The sequence below is a fragment of the Abramis brama genome (assembly GCF_963993115.1).
Source record: "Abramis brama genome assembly, chromosome: 17".
NCBI classification, from domain to species: domain Eukaryota; kingdom Metazoa; phylum Chordata; class Actinopteri; order Cypriniformes; family Leuciscidae; genus Abramis; species Abramis brama.
Window position 1 is genome coordinate 36,608,401 of NC_139979.1, and position 16,300 is coordinate 36,624,700.

The window sequence follows — 16,300 nt, forward strand, 5'->3', positions numbered from 1 at the left end:
AGTTCTTAGCATGATCTTGGCATGATTTAGCACTTAACTAATTGCTATTAGCATGTAGCTATTCACTGCTAGCATGTGTAGCATGTTGGAAGTGCTGTTTGCTAGCATGAGTCAAAAGAGCCAAACCTCATCTCTATACGATGTTCTGATGCAGAGATATAGGTCTTGTAAAACGGTTGCTAGGGTACTCAAGTTTGGTTGCTATGGAGTTGCTTGGGAGCTTTAAACTTAAGAAGTTTAAAGTGGTTTGAAGTTTAAAGTAGTTTACGAGTTTTTGAGTTTTGCGTTTATAAGTTTAAATGAGTTTAGAGTTTGTTTAAATGAGTTTAGAGTGTGTGTGTGTGTGTGTGTTTACACACACACACACACACACACACTCAGAGTTTATGAGTTTAGAGTTTATAAGTGTACAAGTTTTTGAGTTTAGTTTATAAGTTTAAATGAGTTTTGAGTTTATAAGTTTAAATTAGTTTACAGTTTATAAGTTTAAATGAGTTTACAGTTTATAAGTTTAAATGAGTTAAAGCTTAAGTTTGAAGTTTAAAGTAGTTTAAAGTTTATATTAGTTTGAAGTTTAATTTAGTTTGAAGTTTAAAGTAGTTTAAAGTTTAAAATAGTTTGAAGTAGATAGATAGATGAGTTTATTAGTTTAATTGAGTCTCAATGGCTTATATAGTATATAGAACGGCAGTTTGAATAAGTCTTCAAGGTGTTTAGATTTAAATTTTTGTCGGTTGGTCAGTTTGAATCTAGATTTGAATTTTTTAGAACTCCCCAATGCAAGTCAATGGGAGTTTTTCCGAGTTTTGATCGGCATTTTTAGGAAAACCGTAAGTCCGATCAGTCTGAAAAGATAAAGCAACTCGAGTCAGAATAGTCTGAAGGTCTGAGCCGAGTTTGGAGTATGTAGAGTTAAAGCTCTAGGAGGAGATAGGGGATAAATTTTTAGTAAGAAGAATAATAATAATAATAATAATAATAATAAGTTTAAGTACAATATCACTAAGTTGGCTCTCTCAAGCCAACTTAACTAGAATGTACATTTCCTGAAGAAAATGTGAGTGGTGCTTGCAGTGGCAAAACTCGCCACTCGGTTGCTAGAGTGTTATACATGATTGCATATGAGCCTACAACCATGTCTGTCCGATGTTCTGGTGCTGAGATATGGCTTATTCATGTTGTTCAGGAGGTTGCTAGGGTGTTCTGTGTGGTTGCTAGGGCTTTGCTAGGTGGTTGCTAGGGTGTTCTGGGTGGTTGCTATGGTGTTCTGGGTGGTTGCTATGGTGTTGCTAGGCGGTTGCTAGGGTATTCTGGGTGGTTGCTAGGCGGTTGCTAGGGTATTCTGGGTGGTTGCTAGACAGTTGCTAGGGTGTTCTGGGTGGTTGCTATGAAGTTGCTAGGCGGTTGCTAGGGTATTCTGGGTGGTTGCTATGGTGTTGCTAGGCGGTTGCTAGGGTATTCTGGGTGGTTGCTAGGCGGTTGCTAGGGTATTATTGGTGGTTGCTAGGGCGTTGCTAGGCAGTTGCTAGGGTGTTCTGGGTGGTTGCTATGGTGTTGCTAGGTGGTTGCTAGGATATTCTGGGTGGTTGCTAGGGCGTTGCTAGGCAGTTGCTAGGGTATTCTGGGTGGTTGCTATGATGTTGCTAGGCGGTTGCTAGGGTATTCTGGATGGTTGCTAGGGCGTTGCTAGGCAGTTGCTAGGGTGTTCTGGGTGGTTGCTATGGTGTTGCTAGGCGGTTGCTAGGGTATTCTGGGTGGTTGCTAGGGTGTTGCTAGGCAGTTGCTAGGGTATTCTGGGTGGTTGCTATGATGTTGCTAGGCGGTTGCTAGGGTATTCTGGATGGTTGCTAGGGTGTTGCTAGGGTGTTCTGGGTGGTTGTTATGGTGTTGCTAGGCGGTTGCTAGGGTATTCTGGGTGGTTGCTATGGTGTTGCTAGGCGGTTGCTAGGGTATTCTGGGTGGTTGCTAGGGTATTATTGGTGGTTGCTAGGGCGTTGCTAGGCAGTTGCTAGGGTGTTCTGGGTGGTTGCTAGGGCGTTGCTAGGCAGTTGCTAGGGTATTCTGGATGGTTGCTAGGGCGTTGCTAGGCGGTTACTAGGGTATTCTTGGTGGTTGCTAGGGCGTTGCTAGGTGGTTGCTAGGGTGTTCTGGGTGGTTGCTATGGTGTTGCTAGGCAGTTGCTATGGTATTCTGGGTGGATGCTAGGGCATTGCTAGGCAGTTGCTAGGGTGTTCTGGGTGGCTGCTAGGTGTTCTGGGTGGTTGCTAGGCAGTTGCTAGGTGTTCTAGGTGGTTGCTAGGCAGTTGCTAGGGTGTTCTGGGTGCTTGCTAGAGTTTTTTGTGGTTACTAGAGCATTTCTAGACGTTGCTAGGGTGTTCAGGGTGGTTGCTAAGGTGTTTTTGTTAGTTGCTATGGTGTTACTAGGTGGTTGGTAGTTGTCAAATATGGTTACTATGGAGTTTTTATAGAGTTCTTAAAATCTTTAATAACAAGTGACTTCTGTACGGCACTCGGCCTGCGGCCTCGTGCCTATGGCCGAATAGGCACAAGCATGGAGCGATATCGCAAGGCCACGAGAGTAAAATTGCTTTAAAAAAAATAAAAAAAATAAAAAAATGTTTTTTTTTGGTTTAGGGTGGTTGCTAGGGAGCTCTTAGTGGTTGCTAGGGTGCTGAAACTGGTTGCTAGGGTGTGGCTATGAAGATTTTAGGCCATAACTTATTGGCTGCTTGATAATATAAATCCTCTGAGGGAGAGAGAGAGGGAGAGACGCAGGGGTGTCAGGCCCTTTGGAGTGGTGTGTGTGTGAAAACGTCGGTTTGGATTTGAATTTTTTTAGAATGCCCAATGTAAAGTCAATGGGGACTTTTTTGGCCGCTTTTTCGTCCGCTGTGCGAACATCGTACACCCGATCGCTTAGAAAAGTCATAGCACACCTCTCCTCAATGAGCCGGTCGATTTGACACTTCACTCAGGGGTCTGTGACAAACGGTGCGGGGCGAGTTTCGCGCCAAACTTTGTCCAGAATAATAATAATAACTAGAATGTACATTTCCTGAAGAAAATGTGAAGTGGTGCTTGCAGTGGCAAAACTCGCCACTGGGCAGATGCTAACACAATTACCATGTTGTGATACCATGATATACCACGTTTTAGCATTATTTACCACGATTTACCATGTTTCTAAGATGATTTACTACGATTTACCACATTCCAGCATGATTTACTATGATTAACATGTTGTTAGAATGATGCTAGCAGGATTAGCATGTTGTTAGCATGATTAGCATGTTGGTTGGATGATGCTAGCATGATTAGCATGTTGCTAGCATGCTTTTAACAAGATGCTAGCAGGATTAGCATGTTGCTAGCATGCTTTTAACAAGATGCTAGCATGATTAGCATTTTGCTACCATGTTTTTAGCTAGATACTAACATGATAAGCATGTTGTTAACATTATGCAAGCTTGATTAGCATGTTGCTAGCATGATTAGCATGTTGCTAGCATGATGCTAGCTTGATTAGCATGTTGCTAGCATAATGCTAGCATTATTAGCATGTTGTTAGCATGATGCTAGCTTGATTAGCATGATGCTAGCATTATGCTAGCTTGATTAGCATGTTGTTAGCATGATGCTAGCTTTATTAGCATGTTGGTAGCATAATGCTAGCATGATTAGCATGTTGCTAGCATGATGCTAGCTTGATTAGCATGTTGCTAGCATGATTAGCATGTTGCTAGCATGATGCTAACTTGATTAGCATGTTGATAGCATGATACTAGCTTGATTAGCATGTTGCTAGCATGATGCTAGCTTGATTAGCATGTTGCCAGCTTGTTTTTAGCAAGATGCTGTTGCCAGGTGGTTGCTAGGGTGTTCTGGGTGGTTGCTATGGTGTTGCTAGGCAGTTGCTAAGGTGTTCTGGGTGGTTGCTAGGCAGTTGCTAGGGTATGCTTGGTGGTTGCTAGGCAGTTGCTAGGGTATTCTTGGTGGTTGCTAGGGCGTTGCTAGGGGGTTGCTAGGGTGTTCTGGGTGGTTGCTATGGTGTTGCTAGGCAGTTGCTATGGTATTCTGGGTGGATGCTAGGGCATTGCTAGGCAGTTGCTAGGGTGTTCTGGGTGGTTGCTAGGTGTTTTGGGTGGTTGCTAGGCAGTTGCTAGGTGTTCTAGGTGGTTGCTAGGCAGTTGCTAGGGGGTTCTGGGTGCTTGCTAGAGTTTTTTGTGGTTACTAGAGCATTTCTAGACGTTGCTATGGTGTTCAGGGTGGTTGCTAAGGTGTTTTTGTTAGTTGCTATGGTGTTACTAGGTGGTTGGTAGTTGTCAAAGATGGTTACTATGGAGTTTTTAGAGAGTTCTTAAAATCTTTAATAACAAGTGCCTTCTGTACGGCACTCGGCCTGCGGCCTCGTGCCTATGGCCGAATAGGCACAAGCATGGAGCGATATCGCAAGGCCACGAGAGTAAAATTGCTTTAAAAAATATTAAAAAAATAAAAAAATGTTTTTTTTTGGTTTAGGGTAGTTGCTAGGGAGTTCTTAGTGGTTGCTAGGGTGCTGAAACTGGTTGCTAGGGTGTGGCTATGAAGATTTTAGGCCATAACTTATTGGCTGCTTGATAATATAAATCCTCTGAGGGAGAGAGAGAGGGAGAGATGCAGGGGTGTCAGGCCCTTTGGAGTGGTGTGTGTGTGAAAACGTCGGTTGGGATTCAAATATTTTTAGAACTCCCAATGTTAAGTCAATGGGACTTTTTTGGCCGCTTTTTCATCCGCTGTGCGAACATCGTACACCCGATCGCTTAGAAAAGTCATAGCACACCTCTCCTCAATGAGCCGGTCGATTTGACACCTCACTCAGGGGTCTGTGACAAACGGTGCGGGGCGCATTACGCGCCAAACTTTTGTCCGGAATAATAATAAGAAAAAGAATAATAATAAGTATGAGCAATAACAATAGTGATGCTTTTAAAAAAGCACCACTAATAACTAGAATGTACATTTCCTGAAGAAAATGTGAAGTGGTGCTTGCAGTGGCAAAATTCGCCACTGGGCAGATGCTAACACAATTGACATGTTGTGATACCATGATATACCATATTTTAGCATTATTTACCACAATTTACCATGTTTCTAAGATGATTTATTACGATTTAACATATTCCAGCATGATTTACTATGATTAACATGTTGTTAGAATGATGCTAGCAGGATTAGCATGTTGTTAGCATGATTAGCATGTTGGTTGGATGATGCTAGCATGATTAGCATGTTGCTAGCATGCTTTTAACAAGATGCTAGCATGATTAGCATGTTGCTAGCATGTTTTTAGCTAGATGTTAACATGATTAGCATGTTGCTAGCATGATTAGCATGTTGCTAGCATGATGCTAGCTTGATTAGCATGTTGCTAGCATAATGCTAGCATGATTAGCATGTTGCTAGCATGATGCTAGCTTGATTAGCATTATGCTAGCATTATGCTAGCTTGATTAGCATGTTGTTAGCATGATGCTAGCTTTATTAGCATGTTGGTAGCCTAATGCTAGCATTATTAGCATGTTGCTAGCATGATGCTAGCTTGATTAGCATTATGCTAGCTTGATTAGCATGTTGCTAGCATGATTAGCATGTTGTTAGCATGATGCTAGCTTGATTAGCATGATGCTAGCATTATGCTAGCTTGATTAGCATGTTGTTAGCATGATGCTAGCTTTATTAGCATGTTGGTAGCATAATGTTAGCATGATTAGCATGTTGCTAGCATGATGCTAGCTTGATTAGCATGTTGCCAGCATGTTTTTAGCTAGATGCTGTTGCCAGGTGGTTGCTAGGGTGTTCTGGGTGGTTGCTATAGTGTTGCTAGGCAGTTGCTAAGGTGTTCTGGGTGGTTGCTAGGCAGTTTCTAGGGTATTCTTGGTGGTTGCTAGGCAGTTGCTAGGGTATTCTTGGTGGTTGCTAGGGCGTTGCTAGGTGGTTGCTAGGGTGTTCTGGGTGGTTGCTATGGTGTTGCTAGGCAGTTGCTATGGTATTCTGGGTGGATACTAGGGCATTGCTAGGCAGTTGCTAGGGTGTTCTGGTTGGTTGCTAGGTGTTCTGGGTGGTTGCTAGGCAGTTGCTAGGTGTTCTAGGTGGTTGCTAGGCAGTTGCTAGGGTGTTCTGGGTGCTTGCTAGAGTTTTTTGTGGTTACTAGAGCATTTCTAGACGTTGCTAGGGTGTTCAGGGTGGTTGCTAAGGTGTTTTTGTTAGTTGCTATGGTGTTACTAGGTGGTTGGTAGTTGTCAAATATGGTTACTATGGAGTTTTTATAGAGTTCTTAAAATCTTTAATAACGAGTGCCTTCTGTACGGCACTCGGCCTGCGGCCTCGTGCCTATGGCCGAATAGGCACAAGCATGGAGCGATATCGCAAGGCCACGAGAGTAAAATTGCTTTAAAAAATATTTAAAAAATTTAAAAATGTTTTTTTTTGGTTTAGGGTGGTTGCTAGGGAGCTCTTAGTGGTTGCTAGGGTGCTGAAACTGGTTGCTAGGGTGTGGCTATGAAGATTTTGGGCCATTACTTATTGGCTGCTTGATAATATAAATCCTCTGAGGGAGAGAGAGAGGGAGAGACGCAGGGGTGTCAGGCCCTTTGGAGTGGTGTGTGTGTGAAAACGTCGGTTGGGATTCAAATATTTTTAGAACTCCCAATGTAAAGTCAATGGGACTTTTTTGGCCGCTTTTTCGTCCGCTGTGCGAACATCGTACACCCGATCGCTTAGAAAAGTCATAGCACACCTCTCCTCAATGAGCTGCTCGATTTGACGCCTCACTCAGGGGTCTGTGACAAACGGTGCGGGGCGAGTTTCGCGCCAAACTTTGTCCAGAATAATAAAAAGAAGAAGAATAATAACTAGAATGTACATTTCCTGAAGAAAATGTGAAGTGGTGCTTGCAGTGGCAAAACTCGCCACTCGGTTGCTAGGGTGTTGTACATGATTGCATATGAGCCAACAACCATGTCTGTACGATGTTGTGGAGCTGAAATATGGCTTCTATATGTTGCAATATGGTTGCTAGGTGGCTCTAAATGGTGGCTAGGATGTGAATACACAGTTACCATGGTGATATTTACAGACTGTTTTCCAACTGAAACTAATGAGCCAACCCCCATCTCTATACGATGTTCTGATGCAGAGATATACGTTTTGCTAAACGGTTGCTAGGGTACTCTATTTGGTTGCTAGCGAGTGGCTTGTCAGCTGCCAATGATGAAACTCCAAAGGCTTCTTGTCACTATGAATGATATAAACCAACTCCCATGCCTCTGCGACATTCAGAATGGAAGATATGCCTCTTTGGATTTTGGTTGCTAGGGTACTCTGTTTGGTTGCTAGGGAGTGGCTTGTCATCTGTCAATGATGAAATTCCAAAGGCTTCTTGTCAGTATGAATGATATAATCCAACTCCCATGCCTCTGTGACATTCAGAATGGAAGATATGCCTCTTTGGATTTTGGTTGCTAGGGTACTCTGTTTGATTGTTTTGGAGTTACTTGGCAGCTGCCAATGATGCAATTCCAAAGGCTTCTTTTCACTATGAATGATATAAACCAACTTCCATGCCTCTGTGACATTCAGAATGGAAGATATCCCTCTTTGGATTTTGGTTGCTAGGGTACTCTGTTTGGTTGCTAGAGAGTGTCTTGGCAGCTGCCAATCATGAAACTCAAAGGCTGCTTGTCAATATGAATGATATAAACCAATTCCCATGCCTCTGTGACATTCAGAATGGAAGATATCCCTCTTTGGATTTTGGTTGCTAGGGTACTCTGTTTGGTTGCTATGGAGTTGCTTGACAGCTGCCAATGATGAAACTGCAAAGGCTTCTTGTTATTATGAATGATATAAACCAACTCCCATGCTTCTGTGACATTCAGAATGGAAGATATCCCTCTTTGGATTTTGGTTGCTAGGGTACTCTGTTTGGTTGCTAGGGAGTGGCTTGTCAGCTGCCAATCATGAAACTCCAAAGGCTTCTTGTCACTATGAATGATATAAACCAACTCCCATGCCTCTGCGACATTCAGAATGGAAGATATCCCTCTTTGGATTTTGGTTGCTAGGGTACTCTGTTTGGTTGCTAGGGAGTGGCTTGTCAGCTCCCAATCATGAAACTCCAAGGCTTCTTGTCACTATGAATGATATAAACCAACTCCCATGCCTCTGCGACATTCAGAATGGAAGATATCCCTCTTTGGATTTTGGTTGCTAGGGTACTCTGTTTGGTTGCTAGGGAGTGGCTTGGCAGCTGGCAATCATGAAACTCCAAAGACTGCTTGTCAGTATGAATGATATAATCCAACTCCCATGCCTCTGTGACATTCACAATGGAAGATATCCCTCTTTGGATTTTGGTTGCTAGGGTACTCTGTTTGGTTGCTATGGAGTGGTTTGGCAGCTGCCAATGATGAAACTCCAAAGGCTGCCTGTCAGTATGAATGATATAAACCAACTCCCATGCCTCTGTGACATTCAGAATGGAAGATATCCCTCTTTGAATTTTGGTTGCTAGGGTACTCTACTTTGTTGCTAGGGAGTGGCTTGTCAGCTGCCAATCATGAAACTCCAAAGGCTTGTTGCCACTATGAATGATATAAACCAACTCCCATGCCTCTGCGACATTGAGAATGGAAGATATCCCTCTTTGGATTTTGGTTGCTAGGGTACTCTGTTTGGTTGCTAGGGAGTGGCTTGTCAGCTACCAATCATGAAACTCCAAAGGCTTCTTGTCACTATGAATGATATAAACCAACTCCCATGCCTCTGTGACATTCAGAATGGAAGATATCCCTCTTTGGATTTTGGTTGCTAAGGTGCTCGACAATGGTTGCTAGGGAGGGGCTTGGAAGTGTTGAGGTGATTCATGATTGGCTGTTTGGTGCCCCGAGTCAAATGAGACCACCCCCATGTTTCTATGACAATTCAGTCTGGAGATATCTCTTTGAACTCTTTCAATGGAAGTCTATGGAACTTGTTGCTAAGGGGCTCTAAATGGTTACCAGGGTGTGGCTTGATAGCTTCACAATGATCTTGAGAGACTGATTGGTCGTCTGAGTAAAATGAGCCCTCCCCCTTGTCTCTATGACACTGTGATCCAGAGCTACGTTCAATACAAAGTCCCTATGCAATTTACCATAGTAGGAAAAGCATGTGTGTTTCACGGGACGTTCCTTCCCCATAGTAAGTCAATGGGGCAACTTTGGGATGCTCCTGCCCCCCAGGGGTGCAACTTTTACCCCATTGTGAGGTATGTTCTTACAGAGCCTATCAGCCTCTTCAAATGTGGCAAATCACACGTTTCTGCGAAATCCTCGCTCCGAGCTATGAGTGCTCAAAGTTCGTTGCAATGTTAAGTCAATGGAACTTTTTGGGCCGCTTTTTCGCCCCTGGGGTGAACACCGCACCCCCGATCGCTTAGAAAAGTCATAGCACACCTCTCCTCAATAAGCCGGTCGATTTGACACCTCATTCATGGGTCTGTGACAAACGGTGCGGGGCGAGTTACGCGCCAAACTTTTGTGTGGAAGAATAATAATAAAAAGAATAATAAGTATGAGCAATAACAATAGTGATGCCTTGCTTTCAGCAAGCACCACTAATAAGTATGAGCAATAACAATAGTGATGCTTTTAAAAAAGCACCACTAATAATAATAATAATAAGAATAATAAGTATGAGCAATAACAATAGTGATGCCTTGCTTTCAGCAAGCACCACTAACTAGATTAAAAAGTTCGTCGAGACAAACTTTAAGTTGGCTTGAGAAAGCTGGACCAGAAAGTTTGAAGAAGTTAAAAGTAGTTTGGAGTTTAAAGTAGTTTCAAGTTTAAATTAGTTTAAAGTTTAAATTAGTTAGAAGTTTAAAATAGTTTAAAGTTAAAATTAGTTTGAAGCTTAAATTAGTTTAAAGTTTAACCCTCCTATTACCTTTGGGGTCAATTTGACCCCATTCAGTGTTTAACGTCTCAAAATACATACTTTAAAAATTTTTTTTTGCTTCATATTTAAAGACTTTTCCTAATTTAATGGGGACAACTGGGTAAACATAAAATTAACATGATGATAGGTTTTCAATGTTCTGTACGTACTTTTGTAGCATCGGTGTTCTTTGGGGTCAATTTGACCCCAGGCTCATTTTGCTGTATAAAACATATAAGAAATATCATTTTTTTTGTTGTTCACACATTGGTGATTAGGCACAAATCCCACATTTATTCTGGATGATATTGAGGTCATTGTAAGTTGAGATTTTATGATCTTCAAAAACCTTCCCTCTGCTTTAGGGCCCTAACCTGACATTACCATATAGGCCTACTTGAAGTATTGCGAGAACCACTGATAGTTCACACGATATAGTGGAGGGGGGAATCATAATTCTCACAAGAAATTAGATATTTCCAGTGCCAATTATATATTTCCAGGGAAGGGAAAACATAATTCTTGCAAGAACTTTGATATTTTGTTCCGTGGGGGAGGGGAAAACATAATATAGGGGAGGAGCAAATGTATGAAAGCTTCCACAGAAGCCTTATAAACCACTTCTCTTTGTGCTTTGTGAGCTCTCTCTTTATGCTCTTTCTCAATTGAAAATTACCTCTTAGCAAAGTTTTTTGGGGGGTTTTTTGGGTTCTATACGGACCTGTTCGCCAGCAAGACACCAGTCGACCCGCCCGAAATGCAGGACGACGCCATACCAGCCATCCCGTCAGTGTTGACCAGTGAGGTCAGGCATGCGATCCAGAACATCCAGAAAGACCGGCGCCAGGGCTGGACGGAATCGAGGCCGAGCTGCTCAAAGAGGGTGGACCGATGCTTTGGGCAGCATTGGCCAGCCGTTTCAGCCACTACATGGCGCAGAGAAGAACACCAGATCAATGGAAGACGGCCAAGACAGTGCTGTTGTACAAGAAGGGTGACCGCGAACAGCTGAGGAATTATCGGCCAATCTGGCTCCTGCCGACCGTGTACAAGGTCTTCACCAAGGTGCTGTACAACCGACTAGCCAGGCAGTTGGATGAACAACAGCCACCCGAACAGGCCGGCTTCCGGTCTGGCTACAGCACAATGGACCACATCCACGTGCTGAACCAACTGCTCGAATGCTGCCGGAAGTACAAGATGCCCTTGGTACTGGCCTTCGTAGACTACGAGAAAGCCTTCGACAGCATAGAGATCAATGCCGTACTGCTCGCCCTACAACAACTGGGCATCTCCTACGAGTACGTGGACCTTTTGCGGGAGCTGAACAGCGGATGCTCCACCAACATCACCTTGTTAGACCGGACACTTCCCACTTGAATGACAGGGTACAGCTGTGGCCAAATTTGAAATTTTTGCTGCTTCAGTTGTTATGATGTTGATTCACATTTTTCTAGATTATTGTGCAGAGTGATCAGTGGCATTTTACATAATTTCAAAAAACTTTATCACAAAACCCCAAATTTCACTGTTTTTGTCCTTGGCACCAAATTACCAGCTAACATCATTTTACTAATCATATCATCAGCACATGATTGCTATAAGGAAGGAAGAAGTGCTTCCAATCATTGTGTTCTTCTGTTAGCAATGGTTTCCTCCAAAGAAAGATGGAGGATCATCTTTGCATCAAAATGGCCTCCATTTACCAGATCATCAAGAGCTTCAAGAATAGAGGTTCGGCTGCAGTGAAGAAGGCTTTAGGATGTCCCAGAGTGTCCAGCAAGTACCAGTAACTTCTCCTCCTGAGGAATCAGCTAGGGAATCGTGTCACCACCAGTGCAGAACTGCTCAATATTGGCAGCAGGTGGGTGTGAGAGCATCTGCACACACAGCGAGGCCAGGACTTTTGGACAACGACCTGGTGTCAAGAAGGGCAGCAAAAAGCCACTTCTCTCCAATAAAAACATCAAATATTGGCTAAAATTCTGCAGGAAGTACAAGAATTGGACAGCAGAAGACTGGTGCAAAGTTAATGTATCTGATTAGAACATCTGGAAAATCGATTGTCCAGAGAAGAAAAGGTGAACACTACCATGAGTCCTGTGTCGTGCCAACAGTGAGGCATCCTGAGACTATCAATGGGAGTGTCATATTGACCCCAAACCTATCCTTGATAAAATATATTGTATAATATAATAAATAAATAGCTATTAAAACACCAAAAATATATATAATTTTTGAATTTTAGATAAATCAGTGACATTTTATAGTGATTTGCTAATTTGTCCATAGTCGTGCAATAGGTATTCTGGATGTATAAGGGGTGGGGGTGGGGGTGGGGGGTTGGTGGTGTTTTATTTAAAGGGCTATTTAAGTAGTCAACAAAGAAACATAAAGTACCTGACTTAAACCTTTGGGGAAAAAATCAAATTGTGGGGGTTTAAATTGGTGGGGTCAAATTGACCCCAGTGGGTAAAAGATGTTGGTAGATTTGAGGGTAACAGGAGGGTTAAATTAGTCTAAAGTTTAAATTAGTTTGAAGTTTAAATTAGTTTAAAGTTTAAATTAGTTTAATGTTTAAATTAGTTTAAAGTTTAAAGTATTTTAAAGTTAAAAAGTTGTTGGGGGTTTTCTAGTGGGTTGCTAAGGTGTTCTGGGTGGTTGCTAGGCAGTTGCTAGGGTGTTCTGGGTGGTTGCTAGGCGGTTGCTAGGGTGTTTTTGGTGGTTGCTAGGGTGTTCTGGGTGGTTGCTATGGTGTTGCTAGGTTGTTGCTAGGGTATTCTGTTTGGTTGCTAGGGTGTTCTGGGTGGTTGCTAGGTGGTTGCTAGGGTGTTCTGGGTGGTTGCTAGGGTGTTGCTAAGCGGTTGCTAGGGTGTTCTGGGTGGTTGCTATGATGTTGCTAGGTGGTTGCTAGGGTGTTTTGGTAGTTGCTATGGTGTTGCTAGGGTGTTGCTAGGGTGTTCTGGGTGGTTGCTATGGTGTTACTTGGTGGTTGGTAGTTGTCACAGATGGTTACTATGGAGTTTGTATAGTTCTTAGCATGATCTTGGTATGATTTAGCACTTAACTAATCGCTATTAGCATGTAGCTATTCACTGCTAGCATGTGTAGCATGTTGGAAGTGCTGTTTGCTAGCATGAGTCAAAAGAGCCAAACCTCATCTCTATACAATGTTCTGATACAGAGATATAGGTCTTGCAAAATGGTTGCTAGGGTACTCAAGTTTGGTTGCTATGGAGTTGCTTGGGAGCTGGGAGCTTTATACGTACGAAGTTTAAAGTGGTTTGAAGTTTAAATTAGTTTACGAGTTTTTGAGTTTTGAGTTTATAAGTTTAAATGAGTTTAGAGTTTAAGTTTAAATGAGTTTAAAGAGTGTGTGTGTGTATGTGGGTTCACACACACACACACACACACTCAGAGTTTATGAGTTTAGAGTTTATAAGTGTATAAATGGATGAGTTTATAAGTGTACACGTTTTTGAATTTGGTTTGTAAGTTTAAATGAGTTTTGAGTTTATAAGTTTAAATGAGTTTACAGTTTATAAGTTTAAATGAGTTAAAGCTTAAGTTTGAAGTTTAAAGAAGTTTAAAGTTTATATTAGTTTGAAGTTTAATTTAGTTTGAAGTTTAAAGTAGTTTAAAGTTTAAAATAGTTTGAAGTAGATAGATAGATGAGTTGATTAGTTTAATTGAGTCTCAATGGCTTATATATTATATAGAATGGCAGTTTGAATTAGTCTTCAAGGTATTTTGATTTGAATTTTCGTCGGTTGGCCAGTTTGAATCTAGATTTGAATTTTTTAGAACTCCCCAATGTAAGTCAATGGGAGTTTTTCCGAGTTTTGATCGGCAATATTAGGAAAACCGTAAGTCCGATCAGTCTGAAAAGATATAGCAACTCAAGTCAGAATAGTCTGAAGGTCTGAGCCGAGTTTGGAGTATGTAGAGTTAAAGCTCTAGGAGGAGATAGGCGATAAATTTTTAGTAAGAAGAATAATAATAATAATTAAAGCTGCAAGCAGCATTTATCGGGGTTCAAGCAGTTAAGGCCTTTAAGGCATTTAAGCACAAAAGCATCAAAAGTCATTAAGATTTATTTAGCAAGCATGTAAACACTGACATAATAGATGGAAAAGACCATTTACAGCCAATACAGGCAAATTGCCATGGGATATATATGGTTTTAAAGCTTTTTAACAGTTATAGCGCCACCTATGGTCCGATCTCCATAAAATTGTTTATTGTGACCTCAAATTGAACCCATACACATGTGTACTGATTTTGGTGAAGATATCTCATTTACTTCTTGAGTTATAGCCATTTGAGTAAAATAGGCTCCTCCCACAACGATTTGCCACATTCAAGAATTATTTAATATGATTCTAGCATGATTTACTATCATATACCATGTTCCAGAATGATTTATTAGGATTCTAGCATGATTTACCTTGATACACCTCATTTCAGTATTATTTACTATGATTTACAATGTTTCTAGCATGATTAACCACATTACTAGCAATTATGTGAAGTGTCAGTGCAAATGAGGTGATGAACACTGACAAAATATTATTGTGTTATAATAGTTAGTTATATACGTGATTTTTAGTGTGTGTCCAAGTATGAATGCAAAAGCACATGTAAAATATTTCATTATTAAGTAGAATGGCCAGCAGAGGGCACTAGAAGACCACTTATTGGCTCACTTTCACTTTAAACCAGTTTTCTGCACTAAAGCAAACCAGTTTTTCCATGTTAACTCAATGCATGCTTACACACACACACACACACACACACACACACACACACACAGCATAGTTAACCATGATTTACCATGATATACCACGTTCTAGTATTATTTACCAGGAGATAAACGACAATCTAGTATTATTTACTTTGATTTACCATGTTTCTAGCCTGATTTATCACATTACTAGCAATTATTTGAAGTGTCAGTGCAAATAAAGTGATTAACACTGACAAAATATGATTGTGTTATAATAGTTATTGCTATATAAGTGATTTTTTAGTGTGTATTCAAGTATAAATGCAAGCACATGTGGAAATATTTAATTAATAAGTAGAATGGCCAGCAGAGGGCACTAGAAGACCACATATTGGCTCACTTTCACTTTAAACTTCATGATTTTCACCATTTTTCTGTACTAAAGCAAACCAGTTTTTCCATTTTAACTCCATAATGCATGTTTACACACACACACACACACACACACACACACACACACACACACACACACACAAAGACAAATGTTGTTGTTTTTTCAATGCTATTGGGATATGTCATTATGAAAATATATTTCAATGGTCTATAAACATTTCACAAAGTCTTTGTAAGCTATTAATCAGATTATTCAGAATTTATTTAGAAACCTAAGACTACACACACACATTATGTTGTAGATACAGATATTTGAAATATATGATGTGATCAAACTGTCAATACTAATACTTTAACAGATGGATTTTGAGTAAATGTAATTGTAAATGTTAAAATAGGGATTTTATAAAGTCTAAATATAAATTATAGAACAATATGACAAAATGACTATTTTAAACAGCAGGGGGCAGTAAAATACCACTTATTGGCTTAATATGCCATTAATTCATATCATTTTCACCTTTTTAACTGTTACAGAGGCAAATTTTGTCCGATCTGTCTGAAATTTTTCATCCTTGTTCAGGGTGATATTTCACACGTTCTGACTTGTTTTTAAGAAGGTCTGAGCATTGATTAAAGAGATATAGGCTTTCGGGGACACTTGGTAAAGGCCACATTTTGAAGTGAACCTATTATAGCTATCCAAATGAAGAAGTTCAACTTTTTCTGACAACTATTGTTCTAGTGAGTCCAGAGAATGGTTATGCGATAGTTTTTAACATTATGATATGAAAATTATATGATCAGACATGGAAAAGACCATTTACAGCCAATACAGGCAGTTTGCCATAGGAAATATATGGTTTAAAAGCCTTTTAACTGTTATAGCGCCACCTTTGGTCCGATCTCCATAAAATGTTGCATGCTTGTTAATGATATTATGTCACATATGCTCACCAACTTTTGTGAAGTTATGAGTTTTCATTTAGGATTTATAGGGTTTTTAGTGTATTTTGCCACGCCCATTTTATAAATGACCCTATTACAGCCATCCAAATGCAAAAGTTCAACTTTTTTTTGATAATTATTGATCTAGAGAGTCCAGAGAATTGTCCTAGACTGGTCTGGTTGCGATCGGGCAAAAAACCTAGGACTAGTTCGCAAAAGTAGGTTTTTAACATATTCATGAATAATTAATGAACAGTTTGATTGACAGCAATGGTT